The sequence below is a fragment of the Carcharhinus amblyrhynchos genome, chromosome 20 (genome assembly GCF_965287045.1).
Source record: "Carcharhinus amblyrhynchos chromosome 20, sCarAmb.v2.hapA, whole genome shotgun sequence".
NCBI lineage: Eukaryota > Metazoa > Chordata > Chondrichthyes > Carcharhiniformes > Carcharhinidae > Carcharhinus > Carcharhinus amblyrhynchos.
The window spans coordinates 29,006,400-29,017,103 of record NC_137343.1 but is presented as its reverse complement, the minus strand read 5'-3'; the positions used below and the strand labels follow the sequence as shown (position 1 = coordinate 29,017,103).

The window sequence follows — 10,704 nt, the reverse complement described above, 5'->3', positions numbered from 1 at the left end:
ATGATCACGGTGGGGGAGAGAGAGGGGCTAATGATCACGGTGGGGGGGGAGAGGGGCTAATGATCACGGTGGGGGGGGGAGAGGGGCTAATGATCACGGTGGGGGGGAGAGAGGGGCTAATGATCACGGTGGGGGGAGAGGGACTAATGATCACGGTGGGAGAGAGAGGGGCTAATGATCACGGTGGGGGAGAGAGAGGGGCTAATGATCACGGTGGGGGGGGGAGAGGGGCTAATGATCACGGTGGGGGGGGGGAGAGGGGCTAATGATCACGGTGGGGGGGAGAGAGGGGCTAATGATCACGGGGGGGGGAGAGGGGCTAATGATCACGGTGGGGAGAGAGGGGCTAATGATCACGGGGGGGGAGAGGGGCTAATGATCACGGTGGGGGGGGGAGAGGGGCTAATGATCACGGTGGGGGGGAGAGAGGGGCTAATGATCACGGGGGGGAGAGGGGCTAATGATCACGGTGGGGGGGGAGAGGGGCTAATGATCACGGTGGGGGGGGGAGAGGGGCTAATGATCACGGGGGGGGAGAGGGGCTAATGATCACGGGGGGGAGAGAGGGGCTAATGATCACGGTGGGGGGGGAGAGGGGCTAATGATCACGGTGGGGGGGGAGAGGGGCTAATGATCACGGGGGGGAGAGGGGCTAATGATCACGGGGGGGGAGAGGGGCTAATGATCACGGTGGGGGGGGAGAGGGGCTAATGATCACGGTGGGGGGGAGAGAGGGGCTAATGATCACGGGGGGGGAGAGAGAGGGGCTAATGATCACGGTGGGGGGAGAGAGGGGCTAATGATCACGGTGGGGGGGAGAGAGGGGCTAATGATCACGGGGGGGGAGAGAGGGGCTAATGATCACGGGGGGGGAGAGAGGGGCTAATGATCACGGGGGAGAGAGAGGCTAATGATCACGACGGGGGAGAGAGAGGGGCTAATGATCACGGGGGGGGAGAGGGGCTAATGATCACGGTGGGGGGAGAGAGGGGCTAATGATCACAGCGGGGGGGGAGAGGGGCTAATGATCGCTGGAGGATGGGGGGGTGCAGTGATTGTGGGCGGGGGGGGAGGCAGTGGATGGTTAAGAGGTAAAACATTCCCTGATGGCGGGGTCGGAGCAGGGGATGGGATCAGCCCCTTAGACCCTAGGAGTGGGCCAGGGGGGAGAGGTGGGACTGTGGACTGCAGCCTCGATCGGGATGCACTTTAAAGATGGCAGCCGAATCTCTGACTGTGCTTAAGGCCTATTCCCCGTATGACAGTGTGAATCACGCCCCCCCTCATTTTTTTTTGGGCAGAGTGTAGTAGATTCTGGAGAGGGAACCAACCAGTTTCCCAGCAGAAAAACAAATCAGTTTTCCGCCGGAAACATCCCTCTGCTATTTTGTGGGTAAGATTTTGCCCTACATATTTGATTAACATCCATTTCTGAAGGTCTCCGTTCATAGTACAGTTTGTTTAAGGTCCAACCTGTGCTGGTACTTTCAAAGAGCAAAATGCATTGGTTGTAGCCGATACATGTTACACCAGAGACCGTGACCAGAGTATAATTCTGACTATTCAATCAGGCCAGATTAATCACAGAAGTGTTACTGAGTTTATAATGCTCCAACCTATTCACTCCTTGTGTGTGAAAATTGACTGGAGGAGTTCAGCTTCTGCCTCGATCAGGGTGGGAACTGAATGGAGAAAAATCACTTTATATTCAGTGGTTTGACCTCCCAACAATGGCCCGGGCATTAAGGTTAACGCAGCTGCACGTCACATCTTTGTGCGTAAGTGATGGAAAGCAGCCCAGGGCTGATTTTGTCTCGACTCTTGTCAATTACCACCTTTTTGTCCCTGTTGAGGGGTGTGGACTGTTACCAGAACAGCAACTGACATCTATGGATTAAACAGCGTGGCTCTTTGCCAGCCTTTCAAGGACCTTTCTATCTGACAGTATCTTTTCTTGCATTAAGCGCTTGTTCAGACTTCAATTCACATTCTTGTTTCGTAACAGGTAGATGTGATGAGTTGGCATTCTGCATACGTTGGCGAGCTTCCTTGCACTCATGGTGATACATGAGCAGTTGTAAACCACTGTTGTAATGAATAGAGTAAGAAGTCTCACAACACGAGGTTAAAGTACAACAGGTTTATTTGGTAGCACAAGCCACTAGCTTTCGGAGCGCTGCTTCTTCATCAGGTAAGTGGGAGCTCTGTAAATTGAGCTTGTATCTTTATATGCCCTGTTTGTGAACAGAACTCCTACTTACCTGATGAAGAAGCAGAGCTCCGAAAGCTAGTGGCTCGTCTACCAAATAAACCCGTTGGACTTTAACCTGGTGTTGTGAGACTTCTTACAGTGTTTATCCCAGTCCAATGCCGGCATCTCCATGTAATGAATAGATCCACAGGAACCTTCCAAGTTTCCACCTTTACTTAAAGTGATACATTCCTAATGTAATTTGGTAAATACTCCCTTATACACTGGTTTATAATCTATTTATTTGTCACATTAGCACTGCAATGAAGTTACTGTGAAAATCCCCTAGTCGCCACGCTCCAGCGCCTGTTCGGGTACACTGAGGGAGAATTTAGCATGGCCAATGTACCTAACTGGCACATCTTTCAGACTGTGGCTGGAAACCACAGCACCCAGAGGAAACCCACACAGGCACGGTGAGAACGTGCAAACTCCACACAGAGAGTGACCCAAGCTGGGAATCGAACCCAGGTGCCTGGCGCTGTGAGGCAGCAATGCTAACCACTGTGCCACCATGATACATATATTCAATCTAAAAAGTCCCATTGCGTGTTTTAGAAATGTGTAACAGTTTGCGATAGATAAAAAGATTTCTTTCTCTTTGAATTTCTTTAGGTTTTTCAGTCTTTCTTGGGTAGCTCTTGCATGTATGATGACAATAGATTAGCCAGCGGACTGCCTTAACCGCAGCTTGCACGTATATAAATCACTAATTGGCTTGAAATTAAATGCATAAAATTAGACTGAGCAGTAGAAAAAGAATGTTTGTTTAAAAGGGTTCACTTAAAGAGCAATGAATCCATAACAGGTATGAAACTATAAGCTGCATATTATACCATGCTGGCGGGATATCACTGAAAAGTAATATGCCCATGTTCTTCAGAGAAGCTTTCATCTTTTCTTGCACTTTGCTCCCCATGCTTTTATGTTTTCAGATTTCTGGCCAAGTAGCAATACTTGCAAACAAGGCAGAACTGCGTTAAAGACTGTCTCGGCTTAAAAGTCAATCACTGTACAGGTTTCTAATGGAATCTTGCTGCCCACTCCACTGAGCTGCAGGTATCTGTGCAAGGCATTGTGAAATGAAGGTGTGTCTGTGACACAGACTTTAATTACCATGGTTAACATGTTCAGAAACTAAACTTTCAGCACCTTGCACAATAACTTGGCTTCTCCTGGTCTAGCTTGTGTGTGTATCAGTGTTACACTGTAGGCTCAGTTAGTTTGGTATGAATTCAACTAAATTGTGCCAGGAAAACCGCACAGTTAATTAATTGCCAATTTCATGCTCATATCAACCCAATATTGGCATAGAGTAACATGACCCTCATGTAACCAGCCTTGCCATTGATCTTTGCCGATTAGCTCTGTCAGAATGGTTCATTGCTAGGTTCATGTGTTGCACTGTGGTTTCATGATTAACATCTCCATTCCAAAAACTGAGCGGTATAAATTTGAGGAAACACTGTTTTACGCAGAGGGTGGAGACGGTCTGGGATGCGCTGCCTAGGAGGGTGGTAGAGGTGGGTTGACTCATATCCTTGAGAAAGTACCTGGATGCACACTTGGCATGTCATAACATTCAAGGCTACGGACCAAATGCTAATAAATGGGATTAGGTGGGAGGTTAGGTGTTTCTTGGCGCAGACTCAATGGGCTGAAGGGCCTCTTCTACACTGTATGACTCCATGGCAAATGCTTTTCACCTATCACAGGATTAATGGAAGTGAGGGGCAATGGAGTTACTACTGGGAAATATAAAATAGCTATCTACTATTCAACCAGTGACTGATAAACCTCACCTGAGGACAGCTCCAATCTGAAATATATCCCTCCATCAGCCCTCAGTCCCGAACTGCCTCCCCCCAACTCCATCTAATATGAAGAAAGAAACTAAAGCAACATTATAACTAGATTTAAATAAGCAATGGCAGATAGTAAGCTGGAATTTACAGGACCACAGTGCTTGACTGCAAAAGGCAATGGGTGATATAATACTGTAGGGTGTTGCTTGATATAATTGACCAATTTATGACTTATCCACAGGATTGATATTTCCCACACAAAGACATCTTAATAACAGGGGCGCTGAAAGTGATTTTGGTTCAAGTGGGTTTCAGCAATCCATTACCAACATCTTCCTCACCCTATTGTATTTTAAACACATTGTTTATTTGCACATGCCACAGTTATGAGCAAACATGCACTGAAAGTCACATTTGGCTTCAGTGACCCATAAAAAATCATTAGTAATTTAAATGTAGCTTTTAACAAGAGCCAGAGCTTTCTTGCTTTAGAAATTATAAACAAAAATAACAAAACCATCAATCTTTAACTTACTGGGATAAAAAGACTTTCTTTCAGTATCGTTCTTTGCTATCACCACAAGCATGCACTCCCCCATTCACTTCAAAGGCATTGCAGAGAAAGCACTTACACTTTTGGCTATGCACCAGCTTGTGGTTAGCCTGATTTCAATGAGTCATAGAAGAATACTGGGAGGCTGAGCCATTTGAAGTCTCAGCCCAGAGACACTAAGAAAGGGGCTATGTGCTGAGACCTCATTCCTCTTACATCGCTTCTCGGCCTTTTGGCTAAGATCAAGTGTAATATCCACATGCAGTGCTTGGTTGAAGTCATTAGGTTACATTTTAGCTTCATTCGAAGCAATTTTTAAAAGCGGCATCTCGGCCTTTTGGCTAAGATGCAAATGAGATCAAACCTTGGAGGAGGAGCTCCAATCAGCTTGGATCATGTAGATCAAGCCCAAGACAGGAGGTGAGAGCCCTGTCTTCTCAGCTTGGATCGGGAATGTCTCAACTTGTTGGGACTCTGAATTGGACTTGATTTGATTGAACTGGAATAAAAAGCAACAAAAAAAAATCCTCTTACCTTGTTTTATTTCAATTCTGGAAATTTAACCAAACACCTTGTCACTGTTTGGAGGAGCTGGTCTGTGTTAAGTCCAGAATCATTTGTGCAGCCAAGTTTACAATAAAAACTGAACCATCTTCCACTCATTGCTTGCTTGTTTCCTTAGAAACGGTTGCTACCAGCAGTCAACTTCCTGTTTTCCAGTTTGAACTATTGTACAAAGGAAGAGCTTACGCTGAGATGAGTATTAATGTGTTTTAATGTAACTAAATAACCATCATCAGAGATGTGAAAGGAATTTTCCTTTCAGTTTCAGTGTTAAGTGACCCACATGGTATCGCCCCTGTGAAATATTTTTTGCTTCTGCTGAGTAGAGATGAATTGTGGTTTTGGCAGAATTTGAGGATCCTAGTTCCCACTAAAATCAACACCACTCCCCATTCTTAATTGTCAGATATGTTCCACAGAATCCCTACAATACAGAAGGCAGCCATTTGGCCCATCAAGTCTGTAACGACCACAATCCCACCCAGACCTATTCCTGTAGCCCCACACATTTACCCTGCTAATCCCCCTGACACTAGAGTCAATTTATCATGGCTAATCCACCTAACCCACACACCTTTGGACTGTGGGAGGAAACTAGAACAGCCAAAAGAAACCTGCAAACTCCACACAGACAGTGACCCAAGCTGGGAGCTGAACCTGGGTCCCTAGCGCTATGAGGCAGCAGTCCTAACCACTGTGCCACCGTGCCACCTGTTTGTGATGCGAGAAGAGTGTTCCCGATGGTGGGGTGTTTAGAACCAGCGATCACAATCTGATGATACAGGGTAATCGGTATAGATCAGAGATGAAGAGGGACTTCTTCACCCAGAGGGTTGTCAACGTATGGAACTCATAACTACAGAAAGCAGTTCAGGTTTATTTATTAGTCACAGGTAGGCTTACATTTACACTGCAATGAAGTTACTGTGAAAATCCCCCAGTCACCACACTCCAGCGTCTGTTCAGGCACTCTGAGGGAGAATTTAGCACGGCCAATGCACCCAACATTCACATCTTTGGATTGTGGAAAGAAAGCAGAGCACCCAGAGGAAACCCACACAGACACAGGGAGAATATGCAGATTCCACCCAGGCAGTGACCCAATCCGGGAATTGAGCCTGGGTCTCTGGCGCTGCAAGGTAGCAATGCTAACTGCTGTGCCACCGTATTTGGAATGAATTCTGTAATACCTGAAACTTTGGGTATCTGAAGTTCAATTGGCTTGTACCAAACTTGCAGTAAGCATCACAAAGAGAAGCTAGGACCCCTCAGTTGGGGACAGTTGTCTGACTGAGATATATAGAGTTAAAAGTGAGTGGAAATAAAATGAAAGGCAATGCAAAAATAATAAGCAAATATAAATTCTCTTGTACCTGACTTAGAACTTTGTTTTGATGCAGCAAGTTCAGGTTTCAGTACATTGCTTTGAAGGAGATGAAACTTGAAGAAAGTAATCTAAATATCTGAGAGCAATCACACTACCTGTATTCTGGTTTCACATAATGTAAACATTTATAGTGACTCCCCTAAATAGGAGGGACATGTTTCAAACAAATAATTAACATTATTACCATGTGATGTCAGTTGGTAAATTACAATTCTTTTGTACTGTACTGCAAACATATATATACACAAGTATGGAGATTTTATTTTGTTGGCTTCAGCAATATTGTTGATTAAAAGAACGTTGCCTACTAAAGGCAAGTTGATACTGATACTAAGCGGAACGAATGGTCATCCAGGCTCGAAGTGTTGGCTCTGCTCTCTCTCCACAGATGCTGTCAGACCTGCTGAGATTTTCCAGCATTTTCAGTTTTTATTTCAGATTCTAGCATCTGCAGTATTTTGCTTATATGTTACGCTGCTGGCAATATTTAATAAGCCAAGTATTAATCATTACGACAACGCAATAAAACATTTTTAAAACAAATTTTCTTCTTAGTACACAAGTAGCGGATGGGCAATCCAATAAGATGGTTGGAAGATAGTTCAGTGACTGTTTCAATAATTGGAAACCTGCTTTCGTTAGCTTTAAGCTTTCAAATTTGCTACCTGTTTCACTTGTTTTGGACACAAATGGCACGCAGAGATTCAAAATGATCTAGGAGGCTTGAACAAATAGCCTAGATTTTAATGCAATAACAATATGGTAATTCATATTCAAAATGAAACATGCAATCAGTGCATATTAAAGGGATCAGTTTGCGCAGTAAACAGGCACAGCGAAATAAGGTCCATTAGCAAGGTGAGAAATTAAAGGAATTTGATTATTGATTAGGGAAACATTTTTCACTGATGTGAAGTTACTACCAACAGGGCTAATCAAACTCATTGCAAAGCATTTGATTATATATTAAAGCATGTTATCACCTGTATAGATCATCACTGGCAGCGTGGTCAATATATTATATGCAGGTTTGGGACCCTCTTGTGACTTTGCTGAGCGAGTTCAGAGAAGCATGATAGTTATAATTCTGTGATGCGGTGCTTTAAGTTATTAAGAGACGAGAACAAAACTGAGCTTGTTTCCTTCAGGGAGAAGAAGGCTAGCGATGGAATGTAACCCAACTCTTTAAAATGCTGAATTATATGAATAATTTAACGGTAAACAGGTTGTTTAATTTAGACTCTGAGTTCCTACCAAGATAAAACAAATATAACATTAATAAGCCCCAAGCAGCAGTAAGTGTGTACAACAGAATCGCAGATAAAGGAATTAATAGTTAATGTTGATTAATGTCTGCAAAAAAAGGCATTGAGTAAATATCTGATCAGGAAGGAGATTAAAGGTCACATTACTAAGAATAGGCAGAAACAATTATAGACACTCTGGATCACAATGGTATGTGTGTTGCCAGGGCAATGTAAGTGGCATTTGTGGAAAGGCACTGGAAATAATGCATTTGGTTAAGGGTGGTAGGCATGGTACAGTTTTTCATTCTTTGGGAACAAAAAGAGAATTTGCAGAGTCTCCCCTCAGATAACCATAGCAATAAGCCAGAATCATGATTGGGAATATAGACTGGAAGGCGCAAGCTTAACGGACCATAAATATTTTCTTACTTTATGCCTCCTTCTCATAGAATTCTACAGTGTAGAAGGAGGCCATTCAGCCCATCAAGTCAGCACTGACCACAATCCCACCCAGGCCCTATTCCCATAACCCCATGCATTTACCCTAGCTAGTCCCCCTGACAATAAGGGGCAATTTAGCATGACCAATCAATCTAACCCGCACATCTTTGAACTGTGGGAGGAAACAGGAGCATCTGGAGGAAACCCACACAGAACAGGGAGAATGCACAGATTCCACATAGACAATGACCCAAGCCTGGAATCGAACCTGGATCCCTGGCGCTGTGAGGCAGCAGTACTAACCACTGTGCCACCGTGCCGTGACTTTACTGGGAATCTAAAATTAATGTTGCGTGTATTTTGAAGAGATTGACTTATACAGACCCCTATTTACATACAGTGTTTGTTGCGACCTTTTCACCTGAACTGGATTTTAGTTATTAAAATCACTTAAACCAACATTATCTAAAACCTACAATTATGGTCAACTAGTGATGTGGAAGGGCTATCAGGAGAAGGAGTTCTGCACATAATGTCAGGTCAAAATTATTAGTTTGCTCTACAGAATTCTGCATGTTAAAAGAAACCCTACAGTAAGTAATATCAGGTGAAAAAGACAAACATTTATAGATGCCAGAGGTAGTATTAGAGGCGAGTACAATTTTGTCTTTTAAAAAGCATCTAGACAGTTACATGGGTAAGATGGGTATAGAGGAATATGGGCCAAATGTGGGCAATTGGGATTAGCTTGGTTAAAAATAAGAGCCATGATGTGGATGTGCTGGCATTGGACTGGGGTAAACACAGTAAAAAGTCTGACAACACCAGGTTTAAGTCCAACCAATTTATTTAATAGTACACTCACTAGCTTTCGGGTTAGTCCCTTCGTCAGGTGAATTCGATTCGCCATTCACCTGACGAAGGGACTAACCCGAAAGCTAGTGAGTGTACTATCAAATAAATCGGTTGGACTTAAACCTGGTGTTGTCAGACTTTTTACTAAAAATAAGAGCGGCATGGAAAGGTTGGGTCGAAGGGTCTGTTTCCATGCTGTAAACCTCTATGACTCTATATGTTCTCATGTACGTGTATTAGATGGGATGGTCACTTTTTCAATTTACTATGGCTCTTTCTCCTTAATGGTTGTTCAATTACAAGTGATAGGCACCATGAACTGAGCGAAACCAGTGAAAGATCTTATCGAACCACTGACTTTTGACTCATTTTGGTTTCTGTCTTAGTCCTTCCAATATGGCGATGTCTTGCACTGTAGCTGCCTTGCCACTATAAAGACTAGACAAAATTTTAAAAATTAAGGTGATTACAGTATCTTTTTATATTGTGGACTGCAGCAGAAATAGAAATAAAATGAAGGAACATTCTTAGGGTACAATTATGCAGAACATTTTATTTCAAAGCCATAACTCTTCTTCCAAACACAATGCACCAATGCATCAGTTTCAGTTGCAAAGGCTTCAGTTGAGAGTAATGAGTCACTTAGTTGTAAACATCCTTCTTATTTATGGAGTAGTGGGAATTAAAGAAAGCCACCCTTTGCACACACAAGGGCCCATGTGTTTGAGACATGAGTTGACCATTACTCTCTAATTCCTATTATTTTAGCCAATTTGGTATCCATGTTGCTGCAGGGAATCTACACATGGAGGCTGGGGGCATGGCTGAGATATTAAATAAATATTTTGCATCCCTCTTTACCAAAGAGATAGGTGCTACCAAGGACATGGTGACAGACTAGAAGTGTTCAAAACTGATAAGGAGGAAGTGTTGAATGGACTGTCAGTACTGAAAGTTGACACGGCATCGGGATGGAATGAGATGCATCCAAGGATATAAGAACTAGGAGCAGGAGTAGGCCATCTGGCCCCTCGAGCCTGCTCCGCCATTCAATAAGATCATGATCTTTTGGTGGACTTAGCTCTATTTACCTGCCTGCTCACTATAACCCTTAATGCCTTTACTGTTCAAAAATGTATCTATCCTTGCCTTAAAAACATTCACTAAAGTAGCCTCAACTGCTTCACTGGGCAGGGAATTCCACAGATTCACAACCCTTTGTGTGAAGAAGTTCCTCCTCAACTCAGTCCTAAACCTAATTCCCTTTATTTTGAGGCTATGACTCCTAATTCTAGTTTCACCTGCCAATGGAAACAACTTCCCTGCTTCTATCTTTTCTATTCCCTTCATAATCTTATATGTTTCTATAAGATCTCCCCTCATTCTTCTGAATTCCATTGAGTATAGTCCCAGTCTACTCAGTCTCTCCTCATAAGCCAACCCTCTCAACTCCGGAATCAACCTAGTGAATCTCCTCTGCACCCCCTCCAGTGCCAGTATATCCTTTCTCAGGTAAGGAAACCAAAACTGTACACAGCACCTTATACAGCTGCAACATAATCTTGCTGTTTTTAAACTCCATCCCTCTAGCAATGAAGGAC

At 43.7% G+C, this 10,704-nt stretch overlaps 1 pseudogene; it reads left to right on the top strand.

Moving 5' to 3' along the window:
* The first annotated feature begins 4,825 nt into the window (after nt 1-4,825).
* Nucleotides 4,826-4,977, top strand: LOC145356225 (U2 spliceosomal RNA; annotated as a pseudogene).
* Nucleotides 4,978-10,704: the final 5,727 nt, after the last annotated feature.